Here is a 13,607-nt window from a genome sequence, read left to right as displayed (position 1 = left end):
TGTTTGTGCAGAAGCTGAAGAACCATCTTGAACTACCCTTCATCACGATTTGAACCGGTCAGGACTTCTTTATTAAAAGAGAACGACTATGGATACGATCCAAGTCTGCCAGACTATGGTTAAAGGGACACATGCCCCTCTCATCGGACCATCAGACTTATTTATAAATTTTACAACCGGGACAGAGTCCCTGATAAGTAATTGCGACGGCTCCTAATGTTATTAACCCGAGCACGCAACGTTTTTACGCCGAATAACCCTGCACAGGTCCGTTAATGGCCAATTAGAACAGCAACTGCCCGGCCCTGCCCGCAACTAAATTTATACTCGGAGGGAGGACCCCGCGCGGCGCGGCGTTACCGCGTTACCGGCCGAGGGCGTTACCAGAAGGGAGCCCGCGGCGCGGCGCGGAAAACGGCCGAGATTAGCTTTCGAGGTCTTTCCCGGTGATATGTGATCGGTCAGTTTTGAACTCGGATTAGAGCCTCAGGATTTGTATGTCTGTCTCAGTCCACGCATGGAAGTTTTAAGGACCCGAGTTAACCACCGTAAGATGTAGCGGGGTTGACGAGCGGTTGAGGGGAGTGGACCCTACCTCCCTCTTCTGGTAGAAGCGCTACGAGGCTCGAGTAATATAGGGGCCCTTCATACACTGAAAAAAAAGTTCGGTAAATCCGAACTAGTTAGGATCATATGGAACCAGGTTTTGTTCGGTACACACAACCGAATTATTCGGTCTGTTCAACCAAATTGTTCGGTTTGTGCGACCGAACCATAATAAATTCTTACAGTTCGGTTCAGTGGACCGAACAGTTCGGCTGAGCAGACCGAATAATTCGATCGTGTGTACCGAACCAAATCGTGGTTTCATATGATCCTAACTAGTTCGGATTTACCGAACTTTTTTTTTCAGTGAGAGAGTTGAGACAACGCAGCTTTTGGATGTCACACACGGGAATAAAAATTACACAAATCGGACGTTTTTTGTAATCTTTGATCAACCTATTCTCGAATTGAATCAGTGAGAACGAAAACACACCAACTCGGAAAAATGAAAATAATCAAGACTCACACAAAACTGCACAGCAGGTGAAGAAGTTAGTTTAAGAAAAAGATTTTTGCTGCCGAAAGACAAGGACTTATGAGCAGTTTAAGGGTCCAAGTTGGAACAGATGCGCTGACTTCAACGACCTTTATGTATATTAACTGTCTTCAATAGAAGTTGAGCATTTTCGAGTTACCGAGTTGGTATGTTTTCGTTCCCACTAATTCAATTCCTATCTCGCCCCCTCTCTCATTCCATTCCTTCCCTGCTTGCACCCTCAATTCCCCGGTCCATTCCGGTCTATAATCTTTGTAATTGGTGAAAATGTAATTTTTATTCCTGTTTGTGACACTGTGAAGGCCTAAAATACGAGAACCAATCAGAAATGGATTCACATTGCCTTTACTCTCAGTATAAAGGGACTTTAGGGTCCAGATGAGATGGTAAAGAAAGTTGGAGCGCGGGATGGGGCAGAAAGACGCTGTTCTTGACAATGTAGGGGCAAAATATAGCCGGCCCAGGTGCGGCAGAAACCTAAGTCCTGCCCTGTCCCTTATACTCATCATTTTCATCATCAAGAAGCACCTCTCGCTAAGAGAGGTGGCTCGCGGTACATGGCCTTTTTTCGACTAAGTAGATCTTCAAATTTTACGATGAAACGTTTAAAGATAAATCTTGGTAGAATCGCTCGGTTGTAAGATGCGCCTACCCATGAAATACAATATTCCTTCAAAAAATCAATTTCTGGAGATTTTGCAAATACATCCTTCCTCAAATTAGCAGTTCATATGTGTTGCTCAAGGCTCCCCGTGTTAGTGGGAGCCGTAAGGTCGGTTAGGCCATGGCCGTAATTCAATCATCGCTTTTTTTCCGGCGCTTGAACACAATCATGAACAATTCGTTACCCTCCTGACATAAGGGCGTAACTATCCTCTTCAATGAACCCTGCCATCCATACAATTCAATGCTTTTCTGGTCTCACGTCAATGTGCAGTTATACGCTCTTTTGTCAGCCACCTGACGAATTTATGAGACGACTCGGACGAATAAATCTTCCATTCTGGACTCTTATTTACCTAATGGCCTAATGGAACTACTTCACGTCGTCCTTGGGTCCTCCAGAACGGAATTCGATCGTCGAAACTAATGGGGAAAGTTCAGGAAAACGACTCGTAATAGCCACATCCAAAGTTCCGCTTGATTTGCCGCCAATAAGAACGAACACTTACAACCCTGAATCGCTCAACCGGAGCGTGATAAGCCAACCGACGTGTCAAAAACCGCGTAACGTTGGATCAGGATGTCGAGGAGATACGCGCCTTTGCACAGCGGGACGGATCGCAGCCAGATATTAAATTTTCTTCCGTCCGGGTTCGTTTGAGCGACAAAATTATGTCATCTGAGCCGTGAACCTGTGGCGTGGCGTGCTTTGCGATATATCGATTGTTATGCCATTTAAACGTATGGGAAATGATCGATTAACAGAGGAGTCGCAGCGAACGCCTTAATAATCGATTCTTTACCATAGGTTTAAATGGCATGACGATCGATACATCGCAATTCACGCCACGCTACTGCCGTGAACAGCGCGGGATTCTACGAATTCATGGGTGAACCTGGCGAGAATCCGGGGATCCTATGCTGCCGTGCTAAGGAAAAACGCCGCATGAACATTCGAGAGTTGCCAAATTTTCCCGGATAAAACTTGTATTTTTGACGAGATTTCTGCATATTTTTCCTTGACATTTTCAGATATTTTAGATTAAATTGCGAACAAAATAGTCTGAAAAATTGGAAGAAAAAGATTTACAATTTCCCCAATGAATTCGTATTTTATCAGAGGAGATTTGGCAACGCCTGAAGGTTCATACGGCGTTTTTCCTTAGCACGGCAGTATGATGGTGGAAATATTTAATTATGCGCCCCCGTTGCGGATTGAAAATTCCACGCTACCACGCAGGTGAATGCTGCGGGCTTTTGTTTTGAAGTTGTATGGGTTTTGTTAATCGGAAACGCGCGGCAGAATTTACTGTGACGTTTCAATATGTCGGCGTACGGGTGATTTGTAAGGATTGGCTGGCTCTTTGATGATGGTTCCTGCTATTTTCTCCTGTGCTTTTTATATGTACCAAGTCCAAAAAAACGGGTTACATTTTAGGTAAAAATTATTTAGGAGTAGTTTTGAGCTTAACCAGGCCACTTTTCCCCTGTGAATTATAAGTAACTAAACCTCGTGTTTTTCATTTAATATTCTGAAAGTACCAAATGAGTAGATTACGTAATGATTGATTGCGTATTTTTGGAGACAAAGTCCTGGAAAAGCCCGCTTGAAAAAGTCCATAGAGTCGAAGGAATTTTAAACGCACCGGAACAAAAAATGATGGAAGTGATGCATTACGCTGCCGTGCCAAGGAAAAACGTCGTATGAACCTTCAGGCGTTGCCAAATTTCCTTTGATAAAATATGACTTTGATAAACTTGACCGATAAACTTACACTGGAAACAAAAACACATTGGATCTAGAGTCCAGACTCTTAAAAACATCGACAAGAAAAAGTACTCTTGATTCAATCAGAAACTAGCTTACATCAAGAACCAAGCCTCTTAATTTAAGCGGATTTCGTTTTGATTCAAGCAAACATCCGATTGCAGCAACTCAGAGTCAGGTGTTTTTCTTCTAATTTTTCAGATGATTTTGTTCTCAATTTCACCCAAAGCTTCTGAACATTTCAGAGGAAAATATTCATAAATTTCCTTTAAAATGAACATTTTAGTGAAGAAAATTTGGCAACGAAATTTGAAATTAGGAACGACAATTTCTGGCTCATTTTAAAAACAACATATATGCCATTAGTTCCCCTATGCAGATACGTGCTTTTATGAATGGATCAGAAATGGTGGTTCCCAAAATGAAGTCCAAATGGAGTGGCCCATGGAGTGAATGGATCAGCGAAGTGTCTACAGGAATCAAAGAGAAATAGTACCCGTAGAATAGAACACATACCTTTGTTTGACAGAAACGTCCATTTATGCATGAGATCAGGAGATAAATCAGTGAAAGTTTTGGTTAGAAGTGCCCAAGTTTCTCCTGATAATATAACATTTTGCCAGGGAAAAGTCCGTAATGAAACGTAGTTATGTCCTCTCATGAGGTGAACGACTAAATGGACTACATTTTGCAAGTAGGAACTATATATTCCGGTCCGGTTAAAAAACAACATATGTGCCTTTAGTTTCCCTATGCACATAATTGTTTTTTCAGATGCGCCAGAATGTATAGCTCTAAATTGCAAAATGCAGTCCAACTCCTCTTGGCAACAGTGAGTCGTCATACTGTACGTCTCACGACCACCGCTTACAACATGATACGAAAACTTTAATGTTCCACATCTGAACCGTAACATAATAACACTCAGCGGGCTGAATACATCCATCTGCCAAATTCAGCCCTTCCAACTATGAAACTCGAGGGTGAATTCCGATTAAAAGAGCACTACTAAGCAACGCTGGGAGGGGGATGTCAGAGAGAGGGGGAGAGAAGACGGTACCAGACAAAACTCCGTCGTGGGCTCGACCTAAGCACTCGCTCAAAAAGTGAAAAATTAATTGGTTCCGCGAGTATCAAGTGCTTCGCGTGTGAAGAATTAAATAACGCGATTCCTGCGAAACCGGAAGGAAAGTGAAGGAGTCTGTCGCGGGGACGTGTGAAACTCGGGTGTGGTGCCCTTGAGGCGCGGGCTGGTGTTGCCAGATGTAACGTAATTAACTGATTTAGGGCCGTATTTAGGGTGCCTATGTCTTGCCTACTTCCTAAATTGAAGGCGAAATGGACCGCATCTAGCAGACAGGAGCAAAGCCGCATCAGATATTACTAAAAACTGGACAACTCAATTTTTTATTTTTTATTTAGATTTTGATAGAGATTTTTTTTTATTTAGAAAAACTGATTTAGAGCTGTATTTAGAGTGCCTATGTCTTGCATACTTCCTAAATTGAAGGCAAAATGGACCGCATCTAGCAGACAGGAGCAAAGCCGCATCAGATATAACTAAATTTAACTGGATAACTCAATTTTTTACAAGAGAAATTTTGTGAACTGATTTAGAAAAACTGACTCAGAGCTGTATTTAGAGTGCCTATGTCTTGCATACTTCGTAGGTTGAACTAGGCCCACTGGAATTTGCACAAAAATCCGCACAACCGTTTTCATGATGAAAATTAAATTGTCCGATTAAATTTGGCAATAGGTGATGTGGCTTGGTTCCTTTCTGTTTAACGCGGTCCATTTAGAGTGCCTACGTCTTGAATACTTCCCAGGTTGAAGGCAAAATGGATCGCATCTAGCAGACAGGGACAAAGCTGCATCAGCTATTACCAAATTTAACTGAATAACTCAATTTTTCTCAAGAGAAATTTTGTGAACTGATTTAGAGAAACTGATTCAGAGCTGTATTGAGAGTGCCTATGATTTGCCTACTTCATAATTTGAAGGCAAAAGGGACCGTGTATCAGCAGAAAGGAACCAAGCCAAATCGACTATTGCCAAATTTAACTGGGCAATCTACTTTTATACAAGAGAACGTTCATGCGGATTCCTTTGAACATTTTAAGGAGTTAACTTCGTACTATGCAGAAAATTCACTGAAATCACACAAATCCGCACAACTGTTTCCATGTGAAAAATTAAATTTCTGTATTAAATTTGGCAATAACTGATGTGGCTTGGTTCCTTAGGATCCCTACAAGTTAGGAAGCCCCATTGAGTCTACATTCTACACTGTCATTACTAACGGACCAAGAAGATCTTGACATAAAATCATAAAAAAGACAACTGTTTTTGTCACCTGTAGTAAAATTCAGCAGTATGTATAACCTTGGGAATGGAGCCTTGCGAGAGATTACAATAATTTGCCACCGCAGAAAGTACGAAATCCGACAGAAAAGTTATGTATAATTTTAAAAAACTTTAAAATAGAGGAGAACCTTCCTTAAAATTTACGAGACCTGCGACATTTCCTTTCAATAAGTTGTTTTTGTGTCCTCGGAAAATCGAGTTCTTCGAGCTGAAAACGCCGTTCTCTGGAAATTAAATTTTCCGAAAAATTGGTAAGTGCTGAAAAGCCGAGGTCATCTTGGGTTCCAGTAGCAAAATATAGGTCGAAATAGCCTCATAACAGAGGAGAGGCGCCAATGATCGATTATCGATATTTTTCCATTCGAAGCTGTGGCAAAGAATCTATTCAGGTGTTCATTGCAAACACCCTGTTTATCGATCCTTTTCTATAGGTTTAAAAGGCAGATCATTCGATTATTCGATATATTTCAAAGCGCTCCCCGCCACTGTCCCATTAGACACTTGACGGGGGAGGAAGGGGGCAGTTTTGAAAATTGAGATGTCTCAGAATCAAATTTTTACGAAAAAATTTATTGCGAGATACTGATTACAAAATGGCACGACTCACCTTGCAACATACCTAATATTTTCAGAAGTGGGGAAGTAGATTTCTAGGCTATTGGATATGATCTTAACCCTCTGACTCTCTTAAATCTGCCCATGCTTATTGAAGTTTCGTCGTACTTACACGGTAAGACAGAACGGTACTTGACCACGCCCTCTTAAAATATAGCGCACTAAACTTCCTTCATAAAGGTTTTTTTTTTTTTGAAGTTGCGCGAAGAACGAGATCAGTGAGGCAACTATTCAGGTCATTTAAAATTTCAAGATGTGAAGAAAAGGTTGCACGCCGGGTGGAGAGTCCTTTCGGAGACTTTTAAAGCGTCTGCCAACCAGACCGACGCTGTTCTTCACTCTCGGCGAAGCTCAAAAAGATAAGAATCACTTCATTTCCGAGCAGTATGTTCTCTGCCTCTTGTGGGACTTAAACTCCTTAATGCTCGGCAGAATCTACATTTTCTACCTTGGTTCGTTAAAACTCTGAGAGAATTTCTTGAGCGAGCTCCTTACAGACCTGCTTGCAACTACCTGTCGTTTTATCTCCTTCGTGACTTAATGAACTAGGACTAAAAAATTGAAACTTTCAGCAATATGCGAAAAAAAGGATGGATGGTTGCAAAACTGTTGGGCTGTACGTCAGTGGTGTTTAATCGCTGAAAATACGGAGGTCGCAGAATTTGAGGTTTTCCTCGCGAAAGAACGTAACTGCAATTCAATGTTGCCAAATTTTCCCTGTCAACTGCATTTTAGGACTGCAGGAGAGTTTTAGGCATTTTTAACCTGACGTTTCACTGATTTTTTTTCTGATCTCATGTGTAAAACAGGCAAATTTCGGACAGAAATGTTGCATGTTTATTCGTGTAATAAATTTAATTATTTGAGTCAATTTGGCAACTTTGGAATGAAGTGACGTTCGTCCAGTGAACAGCGAATTGGCACTGAGATGGGAAATGGTATGATTTCGGATTAAAATGTTGCCTTCAATGTCTGAGGTAGGCCAGAATACATTCTCTGTGTAGCAATACTTGAACGGAAATTTGCAATAAGAAAGTAAAATTTCTGACGCATATTTAAAAACAGATAAACTGCTAATTTTTATTCATTTATAAAAACATGCCTGACATTGCTTTCCCTATACGGATAGGAGCTTTCATCGATGAGCCATAAATGGACCCGCGTTAAGCAAAAAGGAACCAAGCCACATCAGCTTTTGCCAGATTTAATGAGTATTTTAATTTTTACATGAAAACAGTTGTGCCAATTTTTGTGCGAATTTCAGTGTATTTTCTGCATAGTACGAAGCAAACTCCTCGAAGTTTTCAAAGGAATCTGCACAAACGTTCTCTTGTAAAAAATTAAATTGCCCAGTTAAATTTGGCAATGGCTGATGCGGTTTGGTTCCTTTCTGCTAAACGCGGTCCAAATAGTAGTTCCTTATTCTACCGTGCTAAGGAAAAACGCCGGATAAACATTTCAGAGTTGCCAAATTTTCTCCGATAAAATGTTTATTTTAGAGGAAAGCTATGAATATGTTTCCTTGAAATTTTCAGGAATTTTAGTTGAAATGGAGATATTGCATGTGTGAGGAATTTGCAATTTGACTGTTGATTCTTTTGTAAAAGTTTGCGAGAAACACGATGGTGCCACTGGTTTTCTCTGCAATCCACTCCCAAGCTCGAAAAAAGCTCTCAAGTTGAGGCCAAAATGGAGGGGATATCCCACCCTACCCTGAGAGTCCACCTCTAAATCAAGACAAATTCTCCATGCAAAGATAGGGAGCAAATACATTGACAGGGCTGCCACTTCATTTGGGGACTCTAAAACTGAAAACACGGCATCACTGCTAATGTATTTGCTCCCTATCTTTGCATGGAGAGTTTGTCTTGATGTAGACGTGGACTCTCAGGATAGCGTGGGATATCCCCTCCTTTTGGCCTTAACTTGAGAGCTTTTTTGAGCTTGGGAGTTGATTTCAGAGAAAACCAGTGGCACCATCGTGTTTCTCGCGAACTTATACATAAGAATCAACAGTCAAATCGCAAATTCCTCACACATGCAACATTACCATTGCGAACAAAATTATCTGAAAAAATTGAAGGAAAAATATTTACAAATTTCCCCAATAGTTCGAGGTTTACCTAAGGAAATTTGTCAACGCCTGAATGTTCATACGGTGTTTTTCCTTAGCACGGCAGAGTATTTCCTCAACGCAATTCGCAGTTCACATGAAAATCCGTCCTTTTGAGCTTTTGTGCTTTTACGAAGTCAACTCGCGAGAATCCAAATTATAGAAGTTTGCACCGCAGGAGAGAAAACCACCCCCTCCCCCTATTCCTGCGTTTTTGCTTGTATTTATCCTTACGTGTTGCCCTCCCTCCCTCCTTGTGATTCCTACCCCCGACCAACCCCATCCCTCTTTGCCCGACGGCTGTTTGACTGCTCGGAACCTCCCCTCGAATTACCTGGCTGATAAATTGACTGCTTATCGTATTTCAGGCAATGTTGCCGGATTAACAACGGAACTTCTAAAGCGCTAATTTACTGAAGGTTAATTTAAATTATAGAGATTATTTTTAAGTAATTTTTCTCTCATCCACGGAAAAAATGAATTGATGATTTAACAATTAAATTGTCAAAAACGTGTCCGACATATTTAAAATGTACATTTTACACAGTGGAAAGCTAATTTTACAAGTAGAAAGCTAAGCATAAGTTTATCCACGGGGATGGTTAAATTACCATTTTTTTTATGTGAAATCTACATTGAAATATGCCGGACACGTTTCTTTTAACTAAATAATTGTTAAATCAGCAATATCAATTTTTTTCCGTGTTGAACAAACAGTCTCATTTCAGAATGTAATAATTGAAAAGCTTGATTCATTTTTTTTCTTGTTTGTCAAGAGCTATAAGATGAATCCCGCAAATTATAAATTTTAATTTTTTATTTACTAAGTATTCTAATTTATTTTATTTAGATCCAAATATAATGTTATGCAATGTACTGAGAATTAATTTTTGCTTTTTTTTACTAGATAAGGAGGAAGGAAACAAAAGTTTCAAAATGATTCAGATCCCACTTTAGAGGCATTTACGACATAATTATTCAGATTTTATTTCTCACATCTTCTTGTTGGAAAAATCTGATTGCCACCAATACTAAAAATAATTCTCGCTTTGGCAGTTTTGATAATTTGTAGCACGGGCTGAGCAAACTGCAAAATTTGGAGAGTTTTTTTTTAACATTTTCTGTTGCGCAGGCCTATGATAATAATTTTCGTGAAATTTCATCACTAAAAATTATACTCAGTGTGACTGTGCCTCCCGCATTCTACATCAAACTCATTTTAAAACGGTGAAAAATGAACCGTTTATCCTCGTATCGTATGAGAGCAATGTTTCTGCAAGCCGAGAGTAAATTCGCTAGTGGCAATATATTACTTATCCAATATTTTATCATTCTTTTGCCATTTCAGATGTTTTGGTAAACCGTTGCTTTATTTTCGGGAATCTCTGTTGAGGAGAGTTCAGTGTGGGCAGCGCTTTACCAAAAAATCTGAACTTGCAAAGATTAGTAAACAAATATTGGTTATTGAAAGCATTGGATGTACAACCACGGCCAAAATTATGCACTGGAAAAAAAAATACATTGGATCCAGAGTCCAGACTCTTAAAAACATCGACAAGAAAAAATACTCTTGTTTCAATCAGATTTAAGCTTAAATCAAGAACCAAGCCTCTTAATTAGAGCGGATTTCCTTTTGATTTAAGCTTAAATCTGATTGAATCAAGAGTCTTTTTTCTTGTCAATGTTTTCAAGAGTCTGGACTCTAGATCCAATGTGGGTTTTTTTCCAGTGTGCTATTTTATATAGATACATTATTACATAAACCACGTCCAGCACATCAAAACAGTATAAAATACATTTTAAAAAGTTCACTCTAAATACGCGCTATACACGATAATCGATAATAGTATACATTCCGGTGTGAATATGAGACGTTTCTGATGTATTTACCGCAGTTTCGTGCAATTTTACCAACACAAAGTCTACTCAGATGGGTGTATTTCTTGAATGCAACAGACTCGTTCTAAAACGATGGGAGAACGGACAGTTTACTTGCATGGTATTGCAGCAATGTTCCTCGAAGCGTTGGGTTTACAAGACTCCAAAATTCGTGGCCTCGTGGACAAAAGGACGTAACTTCATTCGCATGGCAGCGAAGATAAGTATGGACGCAGACGAGCAACAAAGCTCTTCTCAAAATACAGTTAGGTGTTTACAGCGGTCGGGGGATGAATTACACCTTGAGCGAGACACGTTCGATTTTGAATGGAGAAAATTTAGCCCGGACGTGATTCGGATGATGAAAAGGCTCCCCCCGTCCTCCGGGTGTTTGATTGGGATGACCTAAACGGAGGGACCCTCAGGTGCATCTTACTCCTCTTCTTCAGTTCACGGCTCCGACCAATCACTTTACAGCGTGAGATTATATCCACAAGGAAATTAGGATCCTGGGTTGAACGTTTTCGTCGATATCTATGTAAAGTAGTTGTGCTCTACATAGCAAGAGATACCAGGCAGCCAAACCACATTTTGCCTTCAATTTAGAAAGTAGGCAAGACAGCATCCTTCATGCTCGAATAGTGGTATCATCCGCAACAATATACTATCGAGGCACGAAGTACTATTAAATTAAGATTACAACGAAACACAAGTAGAAACATTTCCTCCCAGATGCGTTTTAGGAGCTTCGCTGGCTCTCATATTAGCAGTCTGGCCGAAACTGGTATGTTCTCACCCTACAACTCCAATCCAAAAGTCTGCAAGTCGTTACTCTAGCACTGTTTAGCGCAACCAGGTAGCCGAGACACATTTCGCCTTCAATTCAGGAAGTAGGTAAGATAGCATCCTACATGCTCGAATAGTGGTATCATCTGTAATGTATGCATTTACAGATTTGATAACAGGCTCTCAAGACATTTGATTCGTTTATCGTGCAAGCAAGTCCTGCTCTTGAGTCCAAAGCTCCGACCGGTCACTTTAGAGCTTGAAATTATATCCACGATGAATTTAGGGCGCTGGGTTGAAAATGTTCGTCATATCTATGTAAAGGAGTGTTCTCTAAGTGTTCTATGCAGCAAGAGAAACCAGGCAGCCAAAACTCATTTCGCCTTCAATTTAGGAAGTAGGCAAGATAGCATCCTACATGCTCGAATAGTGGTATCATCTGTAATGTATGCATTTACAGATTTGATAACAGGCTCTCAAAACATTTGATTCGTTTATCGTGCAAACAAATCCTATTCTTGAGTTCACGGCTCTGACCAATCAAGTTAGAGCGTGAGATTACATCACGCGGAAATTAGGAAGCTGGGTTGAACGGAAATTTTTCCAAGCATTTGCAGTGGAACAAGTGGAAGTACTGGAACATGCTTGCAAATGAACCTGCTCACAATTGAAACCTACTGTTAATGGAAACATTGCTCTATCCCGTAGGATACTATCATTTAATCCTGAAACGCCCTGTAGAGCTGCATGACTTCAACCTTGTCTTACCCCTCCCTTTGGGCACCTCACCTAAGGTCCCTCAATCAGACGTTCAGATATTTATTGGCAGCAACTTGTAGCACTGAAGCAAACAGCGTAACGAAGCAATTAAGATTTAAACTCGCCGATCCCGAGGTTGACATGGTAATGATTTTCTCGTATCGCACAAGACAGCTATTGCTTTCGACGTCGCGTCACCCCGAATGGATTGTTAATCAATCAATCAGTTCTGCTGGGCCAATTAAGGGAAAACGACGTATGAGTATTCGGATGTTGCCACATTTTCTCTCAGATAATATGTATTTTTGAAGTGAGTTATAAAAATTTTCCCTTTAAATTATTAGACACTTTAGATCGAATTACGAACAAAATTTCCTGAAAAATCTAAAGAGAAATATTTAAAAATTTTCCCGAAAATGTTTGATTTTCAAGCAAAATTTGACAACCTCTAAAATAATATAAGTCGTTCTTCCTTAGCAAGCAAAGCAGACTTCCCCTTCCCCCTTGTCCTTTCAGCAAATCAAATTGCACCGAAACGCAACGCTGCTCTACCCACTATAGAGAACAGTATGAGCAAAAATAAGTTCTCTGAAAATGTACTTCTAAGGAGCATATAAGGTTTAGAAGGAACATAATATGGAGATACTCCTCTTTTTTCCCAAAAAATATCAATCACTTTCGATTCGACTCATAAAAGTTATTAGGATGATTGCAAGGAAATGAGTGCATTTTTTCTACTTTATGTTATACTCAAGACAGCACAGAAAAAAAGTTCGGTCATATAAACTGAATACTCGGTGATTCATATCTTCCTGGCTATTCGGTTTGTAAAATCGAACTTTAGTATCGTATTTATCGCATTCATGAAAAGCAACGCTCAGCACTCGATGTCAAACAGAGGTAACGAATCGATTAAAATTCTTCCCGCCCTCCAGGTTGACGTGGCAGAAAGACTGTCAAATGGGGCAATATCATAAATCGATTATTCACGCCATGCCACTGGTATATAGAATGAAACCGCTCACAAACTAATACTAAAACATACTTAAACGCCGACAATTGAACCTTCGGCGTTTAAGTCCCCTTTATTAATTTGCGATCCCAATTTGAAATTCGGATTCAGTGGGGTTAACCGATTTTTCACAATTAATTAGTCGAATTTCAAAGAGTCTATTTAAAAAAATCTGGTCCTAACCACTTCCTTGCGTTCTGCGGCATCTCTCCTTAACCAGACGGTTTCCATTAAAGCATTCATGAAAAGCAACGCTCAGAACTCGATGTCAAACAGAGTAACGAATCGATTAAAATTTAAACTTCCCGCCCTCCAGGTTGACGGAGCAGGAAGACCATCAAATCGTGCGATAAAATTTCCGAACACACATCGACTTACGCGGGAAAAATAACAATTTTCAGCACGGTCTGGCAATCACGCGTGATGACTCTCGTACCGCGCGAGACAAGAGCTGTTGCTATCGATGTCGATCAGAATGGACTGTTAATCAATCAATCAACTGCGGGGTCCCCGCAAATCAAACTGCACCACAAAGTCCCCCCCC

This window comes from Bemisia tabaci, chromosome 9 (assembly GCF_918797505.1).
Source record: "Bemisia tabaci chromosome 9, PGI_BMITA_v3".
Classification (NCBI taxonomy): Eukaryota; Metazoa; Arthropoda; class Insecta; order Hemiptera; family Aleyrodidae; genus Bemisia; species Bemisia tabaci.
The sequence above is the reverse complement of the archived record's forward strand: the minus strand, read 5'-3'. Positions refer to the sequence as shown.